This window comes from Tamandua tetradactyla, chromosome 15 (genome assembly GCF_023851605.1).
Source record: "Tamandua tetradactyla isolate mTamTet1 chromosome 15, mTamTet1.pri, whole genome shotgun sequence".
Classification (NCBI taxonomy): domain Eukaryota; kingdom Metazoa; phylum Chordata; class Mammalia; order Pilosa; family Myrmecophagidae; genus Tamandua; species Tamandua tetradactyla.
This window is the reverse complement of record NC_135341.1, coordinates 12608924-12624029: the sequence shown is the minus strand read 5'-3', so window position 1 is coordinate 12624029 and position 15106 is coordinate 12608924. Positions and strand designations below refer to the sequence as shown.

Genomic DNA, 15106 nt, shown 5'->3' with positions numbered 1-15106 from the left:
CAAGGCGGGGGGTGGGAGGGGAAGGAAAGGGGGAAAAAGGAAAGAAAGAGGGAAGCAAAGAAGAAAAAAAGGAAACATGTATAGTTCAGTCCTCTATGACCAGAGGAGACTTGGGCACAACCCAGGCTTGCTGATTTATAAAAGCTACATTCCTTTTACTTCTATCACATAAAGCTACTTGCTTTGCTTTGGCTCTATCATTCCCAAGTTCCCTTCCTGCAAGTAACACTTTACTTCCTTTCTCTTCACCCTCTAGGACTCTCACCAAATCAGAGTGCCTAACCTTAGGGTCCAAGAAGTCACCAAAAATTTAAATACTGTAATAAAATAAGCCATGTGGCCCAGGCACCACCACCAGCGTGAGGCTTGATGTGAAATTACTTCAGGCTGGACGCCCCCAGTAACTGCACGTCTGCCCATCTCATTTGGAAAAACGACTCTCTCTTACCTTACAGAGAAGTAAAACCCTGGTCATGGTCATGTAAAAATATTTTATAGGTATCCTTTAACAGCCTTTAAATGTTGAAACCTTAAAACAATATTTGCTGTTTTCCTTTTGAAGCTCTAACAAAGCCTTTGTTTTAGATTTACCTTTAGTGTGCAATAAGAGTTAATAATCAAATCCATCCCAACCCCCACAAATGTTAAACAAAAAGATAAAAGAAATGCAAATAGCTATTGTCATGGAAAGTTAAAGTACCTGTCTGTATTTTTAAGTGAAAACTATTATCTCTATCAATCAAAATTTAAGAATACAATAGCGCTAATCACAGAAGGTGCTCTGACGGAGTTACTTTTCCACATAAAAAAAGTATTTTTCCCCTTAAAAACGGAGTATAAAAGTCATATACTTACATTAGATAAGGTATTTGTAATTTTATTATTAAAAACCTTCAGCAGCCTCACTGTTAATAAATGCTTCTAAGTCTCTAGACTGATTTGTACCCAAGAAGACCCAAGTCCCTACATATTTTAATCAGGTTGAAGGAATTTTATTTAAATGCTCCGTTTCCAACCTGCGGGGGAACAGCACACTCTTCTGTTGAAAAGAGTTACTCAAACAGAGGCAACAGTTAACTGGTTGTGAAAACTCCTTTTTTAGACCCTGGACCCAATTTCCAGTTCCTGAAAAATCTTTACATAGGGCATCGCTTCCTTGGATGGCTCACTCTTCTTAACTGTGGCAACTTTTTTTTTCTTTTGGTAATTATATCACCCTTCCCTCAAACAGAAAACAGAATTCTGCCATCACACTCCAGAATGGTCCAAAGGCACACTGCATCCATTTCCCTGAGTCTTTTTTTTTTTTAATTCACTTTTCTTTTTTAAAGACTGGTTTAGACCCTGAATATGGTGCTTTCTGAAGACTGAAGTACAGGAACAAAAAACAGCAAGACCCCCAGATAGTAAAACAAACAGCTCAAGATTAAAATTCCTAGAGCAAACAGCTAAGCCAGGGTGCCATTACCCTGATGGGAAGTCTCTTCCACCGAGGGGCCAACACGCTGTCATTCCCCCCACCCCCAGCAAGATCAGATTTCCTTCCCTCCCGGCCGCCTCTCTGAGCATCATGGCCAACATCTCTAGTGTGCTATTAATATCAATGAAGAGACGATTCGATTTCCACAGAAGAAAACCCTTCCTATTCTGACACAGACCTTCGGAGAGGACTCTGGCCCGGGCACAGACAATGCAGCAGCAGAGTTGCACTGCTTTCTTACAGTTCCGTCTAACACACTGTTAGAAGGCTTTTAGCAAACAATGGCAGCATTATCTGCAGGATAGTTACAAAACAGGATTTGTTGGGACAAAGAATAATAAAGCTGTCCGCTCCTTCTTTCTCGTTTTTTTTCCTACCCTCCCCCCACCCCGAGCCAGGAAGATCTCTTAGCCAGTTCAGAATGAAGCCACGTTTCCTAAGGGGCACCTGTACTTGTCTATTTCTACACAGCCCGCAACTGAAAATGGCCCGGGAAGCAGCAAGCTTTCAGGAAGCGCCCAGAAGGGAAGCAAAGTACCTTCTAAACATTTGTAAAATGAAACAAAAGTATCAGCCTTGACTTCGCACACACTTACCCGGTCATGGTGAGGAGGCAAAGCTTTGGGGCTGGAGAGGCAATTTTCACACCATGGAAGAAAGTTGAGAGTTTGTTAAGGGGCAAACTACAGGCACTGGGAAGGCTCTGGGCTCTCAGGGCTCCCAAGCTGGCGGCAGTGTGAGGGAGGACTGAAGGTATGTGGGCTAAACACAACAAAAGCCACAGCCTTACTCTAGATTAAATATGCAGGAAGAGGCCCCTTTGCATAAACACAAACACTCAGCAAATGAATAACTGGCTCAATCAGACGCCCGCTGTGCCTTCTACCTGTCCTCGCTCTGACAGGAGACACCGCCTATTCCAGGGGACACAGACTAAACAGGAGACAGTTAAATGTTATGTTGCTATAATAACAATTAAAATGAATTGCATTCATTAGTAATTAAGAACTCACACATGGGGGGGCGGTTGCACAGAGGGGAGAGGGATGTAGTGCTATTGTTACAGCTCCAGCTACTCCAAAAAAAGAACTCGGCATACGAAAACATCAGTGGAGTTTTTTACCTTGCGTTGCTTTTAAATCTCTAATGTTCAATGAGAGCTTTAAACAATCACACTGTTTGGTCACAATTTAAGGTCAGAGAAACACCTTTTGTTCCTCAGCTTTGCACATTGTAAACTGATTCTTGTGTGTCTGTACCTACAGAAAGATATAATACATGTACACAAAATATATACACACATGCATCCATATGTACACACACACTATACACCCATGCATAACTGATTAAGGAGAACAGACACCCAAAATTCTACTTAACTACACTCTTTAGTTCACTAATCATTTAAAGCAAATAACTTGAGTTTCCAAACATATACCCCAAATGTCTGCAAATGTCACCAATCCATGACCACTCATTTCAAAGCACTACCCATATACTAGAAAGGATGCTTTTAACTGAGTGGCCTCAGCCACTTATAATTTCAATTAAATAACATAATTACAGTCAACAATTTTCTCCATTTCGGCAGAAAATAAGCTGTACTTCAACCTAATTTGTCCTTAGAACCCAGGATTTTAAGCAAGAAGAAAAACACATTGCTGCTAGGAATTCACAACTGCCTTTTCACAGCTTATGGAGTCAACTCCCATTGACCTCTTACTGCATGCTCCAACTACGTGTTAGTCTTAGTAACTTAATTATTTTTTAATAAACTTTTTGCAGTATTAAATGATTTCAATCGAAACGTAAATATGATTATGTTCGTCTAACTTTCTACTGCCACCCAGTACTTTGGGGGGCAAATCCTGCACGACTACTCTGTAAGATGTGTCTGTACTATTATTTGGAATAAAATGGGGAGATTGCAGATCCATCATAGCCTCAGAGGAAACGCATCACAATTATCCCAGCTGGGGAAAATAAGGCAGCTTTTATTTAAAAAACATGTTTTACTTTTTTAACGCAAGGCTGTTTTCTGACCATTGCATTCTGCCACCAAAATAACAGATCATCACTGAAAAGTTCTTGAAAATTTCACCCACAAACCAAAACTCTCATCTTGAACATATATTATGGCATACCACAGTGAAAAGAGAAACAAAATAAAATGATTCCCAAGTCCCAAAGAATAAAACACAGATTCTACAAAAGGGGTTCCCAGAAAAAAACTATTGCCGCCTATTTTGTTCACCATTTTGCCTTGAAATGACCTCCCAAATAAGGTGTCTGATAATCGGCTTCCATCGACAATAGTGATCTAACCTTGATACAAATAAACCATAGAACAAAATTTAATCAGTATATCACTGTGAAAAAGCCTTTGTCCATCCCAATGGAGCCTCTAATGACTGTTTTGGCAGTTCTGGCGGGTAGTTATGCTTCCCAGCTCATCTATATCTCATACTGGTTGAGCAAGCTAATGGAAGTGCTGTTAGTGGAATCCAATATTAATGCTCTGCATCTGCAAACCTGGATGCAACCGAATGTATTATATACAATTATAGGTAGTATCTAATTCCATAGGTATTAGATGCTGGTCTCTAAATTAATATTTTAATGAGGACACTGAAATGAAGACGACATTCCAGGTAAGGGATCCATGCATTGTGGCCCAGCTAAAGCTCCTTGCTGAAAGAGTGCTGGATACGTGAGCACATGGCAAAGACATGGGATTGTGATAAAAATCCGTATGCAAGCTTTAGATGCTGAGTGACACATACTGATGCACAGAGTCAAAGATGTCATCCCCACACAAGCACCACTCGCTGTAAGCTCTAGAGAAAATGAAAGGGGAAGAAGTGGGGGGGGTAGTTGCAGTGAGACCTCCAGAAAATAAACAGGGTGTACAGTTTCAAAGGCTGCAGACACAGACATTTCATTGTTCAAGCCAATTATCAGTGGAAAATAATAACAACAGATGGATTTAGAGTCACTGACTTTTCATATGCACTTCATCTCGGCGGAACAGATGATGAAACGCGAGAGCTATCTCAAAAAGGCAAAACATCTTTCAGTAAAAGAACTCTACAGTCCAGATGGGGACCTTCTAAGGCTGCTGATTATCTTCTTATAATGTTGTAAGATAGACTTACTAAAACATTTCAAGAACTGATCAGATACGATGCGTACAATGGCTTCATTATTGGAAGGAGTCACCTCAGACTTGTGACTAAACCAGGCAGAGATTTCAGTGAGGTTAGGACTGTAAGTTTCCTGTTTTCTCATCAAGGACTGCAGGTTCCAACTAAAACTGGAAATCTAAGCACACAGGAAAATAAACCATCGCCCAAGGATCCTACATTTGTACTCCTCTCCTGTTTGGGCAAAGGAAAAAAGATAAACTGGGGCTGTGAAAAGGACATTAAATTATTCTGATGCATTCCATCATGATGGGGGAAAAATAGCCCTAAAACAATTACTTATTAAAAGTAATTCCATGATAAACTAGCATTCCTTCTATGTACATAGTAAGAACACCTTAAATATCCCTTGCCACTGCTGATTTCAAAATAAACTTTGCTTTTAGTGTGAAATAAATAAAAAATGTCGATGTGGTGTGATAAGCGGTTATAATAAATGCCAACTTAACACCCAGGCAAAAAGAAAAACAGCCTGTCCTACTCCGCTCTCACTCAACTTAAATACCACCAAGTCAGACCTGCTGATAAAACACAACAGGTAAACCAAAACCTCAGGACCTGCTATAAGTAATAGAAAAAGTTAAATCTCTCTGGTCAGATAAGCCTCATCACTATTGGAATAACAATGCTCAGTTTTATTTATCTATCCATCCCTCCATCATCAATTCCATATTTGTAATTTTGACAATTTTTTTTCTCTGAATTGACATAAAAATGTGGTTGAAATCACTGCTAAGAAAAAAGAAAAGCTGATCCTCCCGCTATTTACTAACATACTTAACATTTAAAAAATATTTTTATGAACACACTGTTGACTTCACAAGTTTATAACGTAAGGAAAAAAATATAGAGAACAGGGCTTTTCTTCCCCAGTACTCTGACAAAAGTAAATTCATAGCAGAACGCATAAGCACGAAGAAAATATCGCCAAGGGCAAAATTCTGCAACTGCTTTAAGAAGCAAACAAGAACACAAAAGATGTGTAATGCAACCATCTGGCTCTCCTCATACTATATCAGTGCCTCAGTGTGTCCCCCACCCCCTTAGCCAGCCCACACCAATGCCACAAAACCAAATGGCTTCACTTATGTTTCCTGCGCAACAAATTTACACAATGTAGTGAGAATGCAAAAGCTCATTTTTACACATTAAGTAGTATCTTTACATTTGTCTCCACTTTGCTGATTATTTGTTTTTTCTTTTCATTGTTGTGGTTCCTTATTCAGAAGGGGACTTCTGTGAAAAAGCCAGAACCTCACTACGGTAAAGATGTTCTCACATGGACATATCTGCTCGGTCTCAAAAGAAGACCCCTTTCAAGTTTTAATCTCTGCCATCTTGTTTTCTGGTATAACCAGACTTCAGATGTGGGCATTTGAAAAGAGAAATCTTACAATTATTGCAATTAAAACCTTTACCATTTGGGGGTGGGGGGGCACTAAATTGTGTGTTGTTTCCCTCGTTTATTACTTAAAATAACTGCACTAAATTTTAATCATGACCCTTGAAAGTCAGCTTGCTAGCTGGAATTTCATTCAACTCATTCTATAAACATTTATCGGGCAACTACATAGTTGAGAGCTGTGCTGGGCAGTGGACATCAAAATCTTTTTTTTTTGTATGATAGCAGGACCTGCCTGATAAGTTAAACCAGAAACTCCACAGTTTATAAAATAATATTTCATGCGAAGGTAGGCTGAAGAAATTTATTTATGTTTGTTTTGGCAGGCAGAGAGAATATATATATACCTGAAAGCCACAGAACATCTTTTAACATCCAATTACTTCAAAAAGGTGGGAATTGAGACAAAAATTTTAGAACATCAATAAAGGTCGTCATAAATGCCTCTCACAAATAGGCAACAATTAAAAAAAATAACTGGGGAAAAGGATATTGCCAAAAGCAAACTACTCTGCTTTTTTTGCAGGGGCACGCTGGAAGGTAGGTGTTCTCTATTCAGAATCAAGATTTGCACGGCCTGGGCCACGTCTCGTTTACTTCTGTTTTCTCACTAACACTGGATTCCCACCTCCTCGGCATCCCTCTCTGTGTCCTGGGATACGGAAGCCTTGCCTGGTTTTTCGAGGGACTGACTTTTTTCCCTTCTGGGTGTTTCTGCCCCGGACCACAGAGGCTCCCCGTCTGGAGAGCAGCAGTCATTCGTAGGACACACACAGCGAGTCCAGCCACCGGATGAGGGATTCTGCTAATTGTTTAAACCTGCACTAGTGTCTGGCCACCAGTTGGCAGACAGAACACATGGCTGCCTACCAGGTCTGGGCTAGCACAGCTGGAGCCAGATGACAAGCTGTCAGAGATATTCTCCCAGTGGCCACATCTGGCTCTGGGCAGCTCCGGTCTGCAGCCGGATATGATGCTGTTAGGTTTTTCTGGGCAAGTTTAGGTAATAAGATAAGACCAAATGGGTTCATCTTGACTGTATGCACTTCAGTTTGGGACCAAATATGAGACTATGCGCACCATGAAGGCAGGGCACGTGCTCTGCATGCAGAATTGCAGCACAAAACGGGAGCTACACATGCTAAGTGCTCAGTAAATATTTAAAGAATGAACAAAGAATACCAACCAGCATCTGAGTTGAACAAAAGCATTCCTGGGTCTTATTCAAGCTTCTCCATTTCCACTATAACGTGTACAATGGCCGTTATAGGCTGAATTGTGGTCCACAAAAAGACACATTTAAGTCCTAACTTTTGGTCCCATGAATAGGATAATCCTATTTGGTAATAGGATATCTGAAACTGTGATTAGTTAAGATGAGGCCAAACTGGAATACTGCAAGCCTTAACTCAATATGATTGGTGTCGTCCTTATAAAGATGGAAATTTGGACACAGAGGCATATAGCCACAGGGGTGTACACCATGTAACTACAGAGGCAGAGACTGAAGTGCTGCAGCTGCAAGCCAAGGAATGCTAGCAAACCACCAGAAGCGAGAAGCTAGGAAGACCTAAGGAAGGATTCTCCCCTCCACGTTTTAGTTGGGGCATAGCCCTATCAATACTTTGATTTCAGATTTCACGGCTCCAGAATTGTGATACAATAACTTTCGGCTGTTTTAAGCATCTAGTTTGTGGTCCTTTGTAACCACAGCCTTAAGACACCAATACAACAGCTACTACTCCAGGACAACACAGAGAAACCCTGAATTGCTCCAGAGCTAAATTTTATTGTGGACAAGTTAACCCAGGAAGGAAAACACTCAAGAACAAACCAACCCACCTTTCTCAGTATAACTGGAAACACTTCCAACAATCCTTCCCTGAAAGTAACAATCTCCCACTATTACTCACATCTCAACTTTATTAGACCTTAAACTGCAAAAATTTGGCAGCTTTATGCCTACAGTGCTAGCAAGTGATCCGAAAGTAGAAACTTACCTTTTGGCTGCCAGAAAAATTGCCAAACGATGAGGCAACTTTTCCTGGCACCTTTTCTCCCATTTTCTATCCCATGCCTTTCTTTCTGAATTCCCTGACATTTGTAGATTCAGTTCCCTACTACCTACATTAAACTCTGACCCAGCTTTAGGCTCTTCAGCAGCTCACCACCTCTCTAGCTCCTGGTAAAACTCCAGCATAATTTAGAATCAAGCTCTTGGTTCCTTAGCTAGAAAGGTTTTCATTACTCACAGGATGCCATTTTAATAATGATGACAGAGAACTTTTAGTCCTTATGACAACAAAGATTCCCTTTGTCAGGAAGGAGGGATACTTCGTAGAAGGATGGTACAACTGTTCCCATATAATGTTGATTCCCCATTATAGCAAATTAATATTCCTTAAACAAGAATGGTTGAAATGGACAGATGATTTTGACAAGCCCAAAAGTGTACTAGATGAAGCTTTTGCTTAAACTCACCCTCTTCTTTGGCACATAGAGAAGGAATGGGGGATAATTCTTTTAAGCTAAGTATAAGCTTCTAAAACAAGCACTGCTTGCAACTTGGAAAATGTGGGCTTCAAGTTCCTTATGGAAAGAGCTGTTTACCTGGTAATAGGTGCACAAGGAAGACCCAGGAAAACCCACCCCTAAAATACTCTTCTCCTCCCTTAATCTTGTCATTTCCAAAAAAACGGAAAAATGCCTTCCCATAATTTCAGTCAGAATTAAATTTTAAGATAATAGAGGGAAGATAATAGACAATAGGATGCAAATGATTGATGCATATTGCCTAGCTGGAAATAGACGTTTATATAGAAACCACAGAAAGAAAACAGAAAAGGTTTTGAATGTTAGGAGGAAAAAATAGGCAAGGCTGAGGGTATACAGAACAAATATCTTTATTTCTCAATGCTGCTTTGGGCTGTCTCATTAAAACTAAGTATTACACAAAACAGTATTTATAGTATAGTTTAGCACAGCACAGTTTAGATCTTACAAGCTTAGATTCAAGTACCTGAGTTCAAATTTTATCTCTGCTGCTTGCAAACTCTGGCGAGTTACTTAAATTATCTTCCCCTCAGTGTGCTCATCCATAAAATGGGCTTAATTATAGTGCATAATGTAGTTGTGAGGAATAAATGCATTAACATGAAAAAGGGCTTAGAATATACTGGGCACGCAGTGAGTACTAAAGAAATGATAGCTGCTGTTATTATGATCAGGGATAATATAACTTAAGCAAATCCAACACTGCTTACGCCTCATTTCCTCCATTTCTACAAGCTGGTTAATCATATTTGGTTGTCTGCCATGCTACAGGCTAGAAAAAAGGAGGGAGTGTACATCAGATTTTAAACCTCTTAAAACGTGGTGCTAAAATAAAATAAAGGTATTTACTATTTTCCCCACAATATTAGCCGGAAAAACATAGTTGTCAGATTGGGGTCTCAACCTACCTTGGTGGAGGGGAAAGTCACTGACTACAAAGCAACTCCAATCCAAGCTCAGTGTCAGCTGCATGTCTTGCCAACAACGAAAAAGGACTTTGGGGAGATCTTCAAAGAAGGCAGGAAGAGAATCTGGTCTGGAACCCAAAGGTATTGAAACACATTTTCTTGTGCTTTTCAAGTCTGTGCACATAGATTCTGTTACTGATTTAGGATCTTAAAACAGTTTGTTTATTTTTCAAATGCCTTTCAGCTCACCTTTAATAACATGTTTCTTTGACTTGGCTGAACTATGCCTCAGAAGAATTACAAGCGGGAATACGGCTGGGTGAAAGGTTCAGTGAACTAATCCACACCTGGTCCATTTAAAAAAAAGAGGGCTCATATTTTCCATATAGAAACAAGCCTCTTTATATGAACCAGGTTTTTATTTAATTGCTAAGGCACTTTCCACATCATACACTCTTTCATGAGCTTCCTTAGTGGGGTGGAGAAAAGGCCACAGAACCACCACCCATCACACCAGGAGCCTTATCAGTGACAGAAGTGATGATGATGGTGATGATGACGATGACGACAGAAGAAGAAAAGCACCAATCCTACTCAAAATATTTATTCTACAGGAAATTCTTTGGCCAAGTTTTGGCAATGACAAAAGACAAAGGCTTCCCCAGTAGGGCTTGGGGATCAGCTAAAGAGATATCTTTTGTTAACCGCCATGACCAAAACTCATATTTCTTTTGCATCTATTGGGTGACCCAGACTCTTAAGGGGAAGGAAGAAAGATCAGATGAGGAAAAAAATACTCAGAGGAGAGAGAAGAATGGAAAACACTTTAGAGATGAAAGGTGCCTCTGAGGGGGTCTGAGGTCTCACTTCCTCAGTGAGAGCAGATTTAATGTGTGACTAAGGTCATGAAGGGGGGGGCTGTCCATAGCAGGGACAAGAGCCTGATTCCCCACAAACCTGGAGAAGCAATGACTAGGGAATGTGGCCCTTGGAAACATCAATCATTTTAAAAGGAACTTTTGGAGCAAGGTCCTTTGAATGGCAAATAGGCAAGAGAACGGAAGCAGGCATCCCAGTGTCCCATACATACATTGTGTCAGCTCGCTGCATCTTAAGCCAGGATCTAAACAAGCTACCTTTCTTCTATAAAGTCATTCATTTTAGTGCTCTAAGCACCTAGGTTTATTTTATTTTTCTTCATAGTTTTGTTCCAAAGAAAAATTCGTTTAGTCAACCCTGGTTTGATGTTAAATGGAAAAGGACACATTGCCATACCGTGGTTCAGAAACAGCAAAGTGATAAGGAAAGAATATTTTGTTAGAAGGCAACAGACTGTGGTTCTACTACTGGGTCCACCATTAACTTAGTTTGAATCTGTTAAGTCCCCTGCCTTCTCCAGACCGCAGATTCCTGATTGGTAAAACAGGGGGTCCGGGATAGCTCAGGAATGAGATTGAACTATGCAGTAGCACCCTTGAACAAGCTGTCAAACCACTGAAATACTTTTGTACTGGTTAGGAAACAATCATTGTTCCTATGCTGTCTGAGTACATCCTTGGCTGCTACCCTAAACTTCCCAGGGTCCCCCAGACATAGCAGGGAGCCTCCAGATTCCTAATCCAGTGCCAGAGCTACCGTCCATACTGATGGCCAGGGTTGGGTGGTACAAGTTATCTCACGGACCGTCAGCTCACCTGCTCTGAGTGGTCCTTTTCTGAGGCTCTGATGCAAGGACTGCCAAAGACAGCTTATGGCCTAGAGGAGGCCAGTGACCCAGGCAGGCTCACTCAGGGTCCACCCAAGGCCCAGCGGGGAAGAGGAGAGCTGGAATAAGGAGAGCAGTGGACCTGGGAGGGACCCACCTTCCTCCCTAGGTTCCTTCCCTCATTCGGGGTACCCAGATGTGACCCCAGAGTAATGAAGCAAATCAATAGAATCTTCTTAGGGCAGATTCTTAGGGCTAACTTTTTCCCAAAAACTGGAAAAAAAGATTCCATTGAGAAACAACTCTCAAAGACAAGTCCTGAGCTCAGAAAGAAATTGTGGAAATATACACCCCCACCCCAAATATATAATATATAGCATACATTCTATAAAATCAAATTATATTCACCATGGAAAGTCTAATAGCTCATACCCTCTATTCACCTTTTACAGCCCTTTAGAAAAAGGAATATTTCTCTATCATACATTCCAAATTTCCACAGTAAAAGTAAGGTTTTGCACATGCTGAAATGACAGAGGAAAAGGAAATTCCCATTTTTGCTGTCTCCTTCAATCCTCTGTGGCTCTTCTACCACCATTACTCCAAAGTCACTGTGACATGCAGCGGGCCGAGGGGACGCCAGGTGTCAGCTGAGCGGGTGTGGGACCCACCGGCATGAATAGATACTTACACGCAACCGCATATTAAATGGGAATTTGCAGAAAAGGGCTCCGGAGACAAAGACGTTTCTATATAAAAATATTAACTAAGAATTTAGGTAAATGGCCCCACCGGAAAAAAAAAAGTTCTGAAGTAGCAATATAAACTATATTTAATAGCAACAGAAAATATTTTCCTTTTGGGAAAGCAATTTGGATTTCTAAAAGTTACTGCCTTTCACGTGACTTAAGTAACAGTTTGCCTAAATACGTTCATTTCCTATAACACAGATGCCAGGCCCTCAAGTTTTACTTTGTGAAAGTTAATTTCTTTTAATTAATCTTCCCCCCAAATACAATGCTCAAAGGAGGAACTATTTTGGTAACTAAGCCACCGCCCCCCCGCCAGAATTTTATTTCTTAAATGCTTGAGTATAACACGTCCCGAAGAACATATGTTCCCAAGAAAGAAAAATAATAATAATTTTAAAAACGGGTTCTAGAACTAATACACAATGAAAAATAAATTTAAAGCAGTCTTCTAGTCTGACATAAGAATATAAAAATGATATGAGCAAGAACAGCTTCGTTTACATACTTTTCAGTCACAGCTGCTGCTCCAAAACCACGATACCTTTAACATGACATTTTAAGGAAACAGACACGGCATAGCTTTAGCCATAGCTAGATGTAGCTAACACTGAATTAAAAGGGCTTTTCTTTCTATTCACATACTTTATATAACCCTGTACACTGGCACAATTAAGAGAAAAAGATTTTTAAGAGTGATTCATTTTTAAATATTGTAGCGACGAACAGTGTGGATTACAAATAATTACAAATAATTCTAGCAATCCCTCCCACCCCACCCCCCTTAATATCACCCGTTGGATAGCAAAACCGAGTTTCTGGGACTGAAGGAATAAGTTCCTTCTTCTTAGTTAATATTTAATTGGGTGCTAAATATTTCTTGGAGAGGACCTCTGTACCTTCCTTGACAGGCACAGTAGAGGCCCCTATCTCTGCAAGAAATGTAGGCACTTCCCTGAATAAACGAAAATAACATACAATTAAATCAGACTATTCAATTAATAAATTACTTCAGTGGACCTAGCAGGCCAAGTCCTATTTAATTACATAATTTGAAAAATATTTGCACATTGCAATCACTGAAATTGGCTTTGAGGTTTCGTAATACACACTTAACACTTGAGTTAGAGAACAAATTTATTTAATAAATGCAGGCCTAAGTGCTATAAGGCCATACCACTCAAACTGCAAAATCACTTAGCACGTCTTCAGAGAAAGCAAATAAACTTTTCCACTATTTAGACAAATGCTGCTGTTGAATGTCAGGAGAGGCTGCCTGATTTTTTGCATCTTCTCTGTCATGTTTTGCTTGTAAATCTGCCCATTTTGAGGGGTGATCGGATAGAGCTAATGGACAAAATGGTGCCAGTTAAAGATACATTAAAAGATAAACTAAGGTAGAAGATGTCAAGGACTCCTTAGTAAAAATATCTTCAGACTAAAACAAAGAGACGCTGTATTACCTCCTCCTTTTTCACTTCTGGGAATTCCAAAATACACCGTAAATTAACATGGTTACTGAGTGTAAGTAAAGATGTGTTCCATTAGGAGAGCACACACAAATCTAGGGGTGAGGAGGACATTCATAAAAAGGACAGAATTACATGGTATCCAAAAAAAGGGCAGAAACAGTAAAAAGAGGCTGTATTTCCTATGGTTTTATTGGGGGCTATGATACTGCCATTAAGTGAATTTTCTAGAAAACGACTTAACCACTTTGGCACCACTACATGTTTTACCTTCACATTTTGATGGGAATTTCTGTCAAATACACGTACTTCCAATCACCACTGTAAGCTTTATACCCTCAACAGCCTCAGAGCCTTTTGAGCTATGGGGGGGGGGGGGGGGTGACTCCCTTTGTACCCAAAGCTCCCAGACCACCAGGACAAGGTGGTTATTTATTTACTTTTTTAAGTTTGAGTTAATGTATTAGCTGGTTAATATGTCTCCTTCTCTAGCTCTTATTTTATTATACTACATGTTTTTTAAAAAATATTTTTATTGAGAAATCTTCACACACATATATTCCATACATGGTGTACAATCAGTGGCTCACAATATCATCACATAGCTGTGTATTCATCACCATGATCATTTTTGGAACAACTGCATCACCGCAGAAAAAGAAATCAAAAGCAAAAAGCAAAAAAAAACAAACCCATACATCCCATATCTTTTACCCCTCCCCCACATTGACCACTAGTATTTCCATCTACCGAATTTATTCTACCTCTTATCCCCCTCTACTTATTTATTTATTTTCATCCATTTTTTTAAAATCATCTGTCCATACACTGGATATAAGGAGCATCAGACACAAGGTTTCACAGTCACACTGTAAAAGCTATATAGTTATACAATCGTCTTCAAGAATCAAAGCTACTGGAACACAGCTCTACAGTTTCAGATATTTCCCTCTAGCCACTTCAATACACCATAAACTAAAAAAACGTATGTATATAGTGCTTAAGAACAACCTCCAGGATAACCTCTCGATTCTGAGTGGCTCAGCCCCTGAGAGTATATTTTGTCACATTTCTCTCCTCCCCCTTTTGGTCAAGAAGACTTCCTCAATCCCATGATGCCAGGTCCCAGCTCATCCCAGAAGTCCTAAACCATGTTGCCAGGGAGAGTTACACTCCTGGGAGTCACGTCCCACATAGCGGGGAAGGCAAAGAGTTTGCTTAGAGAGAGAAGACAGTAGTTATTTTTTATTGCGGGTCATCTCTTTAAAGATTCCTACCAGGTACAATTTACCCTGCTGAGCTCCCACTTGCTTGCCCCTGCAGGCTTCTATGGTTTCTACTTGCACCCCCCCACAGAAGCTTCCATCCTTACCTCCCAAGATCTTTAACTTTCTGCTAACTACTAGACAGAGAGGCATCTGAAGTTTTTAAATTAAAAAAATTTTAATAAAGTATACGTAATTAAAGATTCTAGTAAGAATTTGTCACCTCTGTTGCCTTAAGAAAGACAATCTCAATCCCATATCCCCTACGGATACCAACCCTCTTCTCTCTCTTTTTCACAACTTTCTGGGAAGAGCAGTCAACACTCATTATCTCTATTTACCCACCTTCCACACATCCTTCAGCCCTCAACA

General features: G+C 40.1%; 1 protein-coding gene across 10 annotated transcripts in view; it reads right to left on the bottom strand.

The window, feature by feature from the left end:
• The window catches only part of FOXP1 (forkhead box P1), a 613321-nt gene that overhangs the window by 332284 nt on the left and 265931 nt on the right, over positions 1 to 15106 (bottom strand). The window contains exon 1 of one of the 10 annotated variants that reach the window (XM_077128709.1): positions 2077 to 2432. The exons of the other annotated variants lie outside the window; for them this stretch is intronic. The gene's annotated coding sequence lies outside the window, so the exon portion shown is untranslated. Of the gene's footprint in view, positions 1 to 2076; positions 2433 to 15106 lie in introns of those variants that run through there. 10 annotated transcript variants of the gene reach the window in all.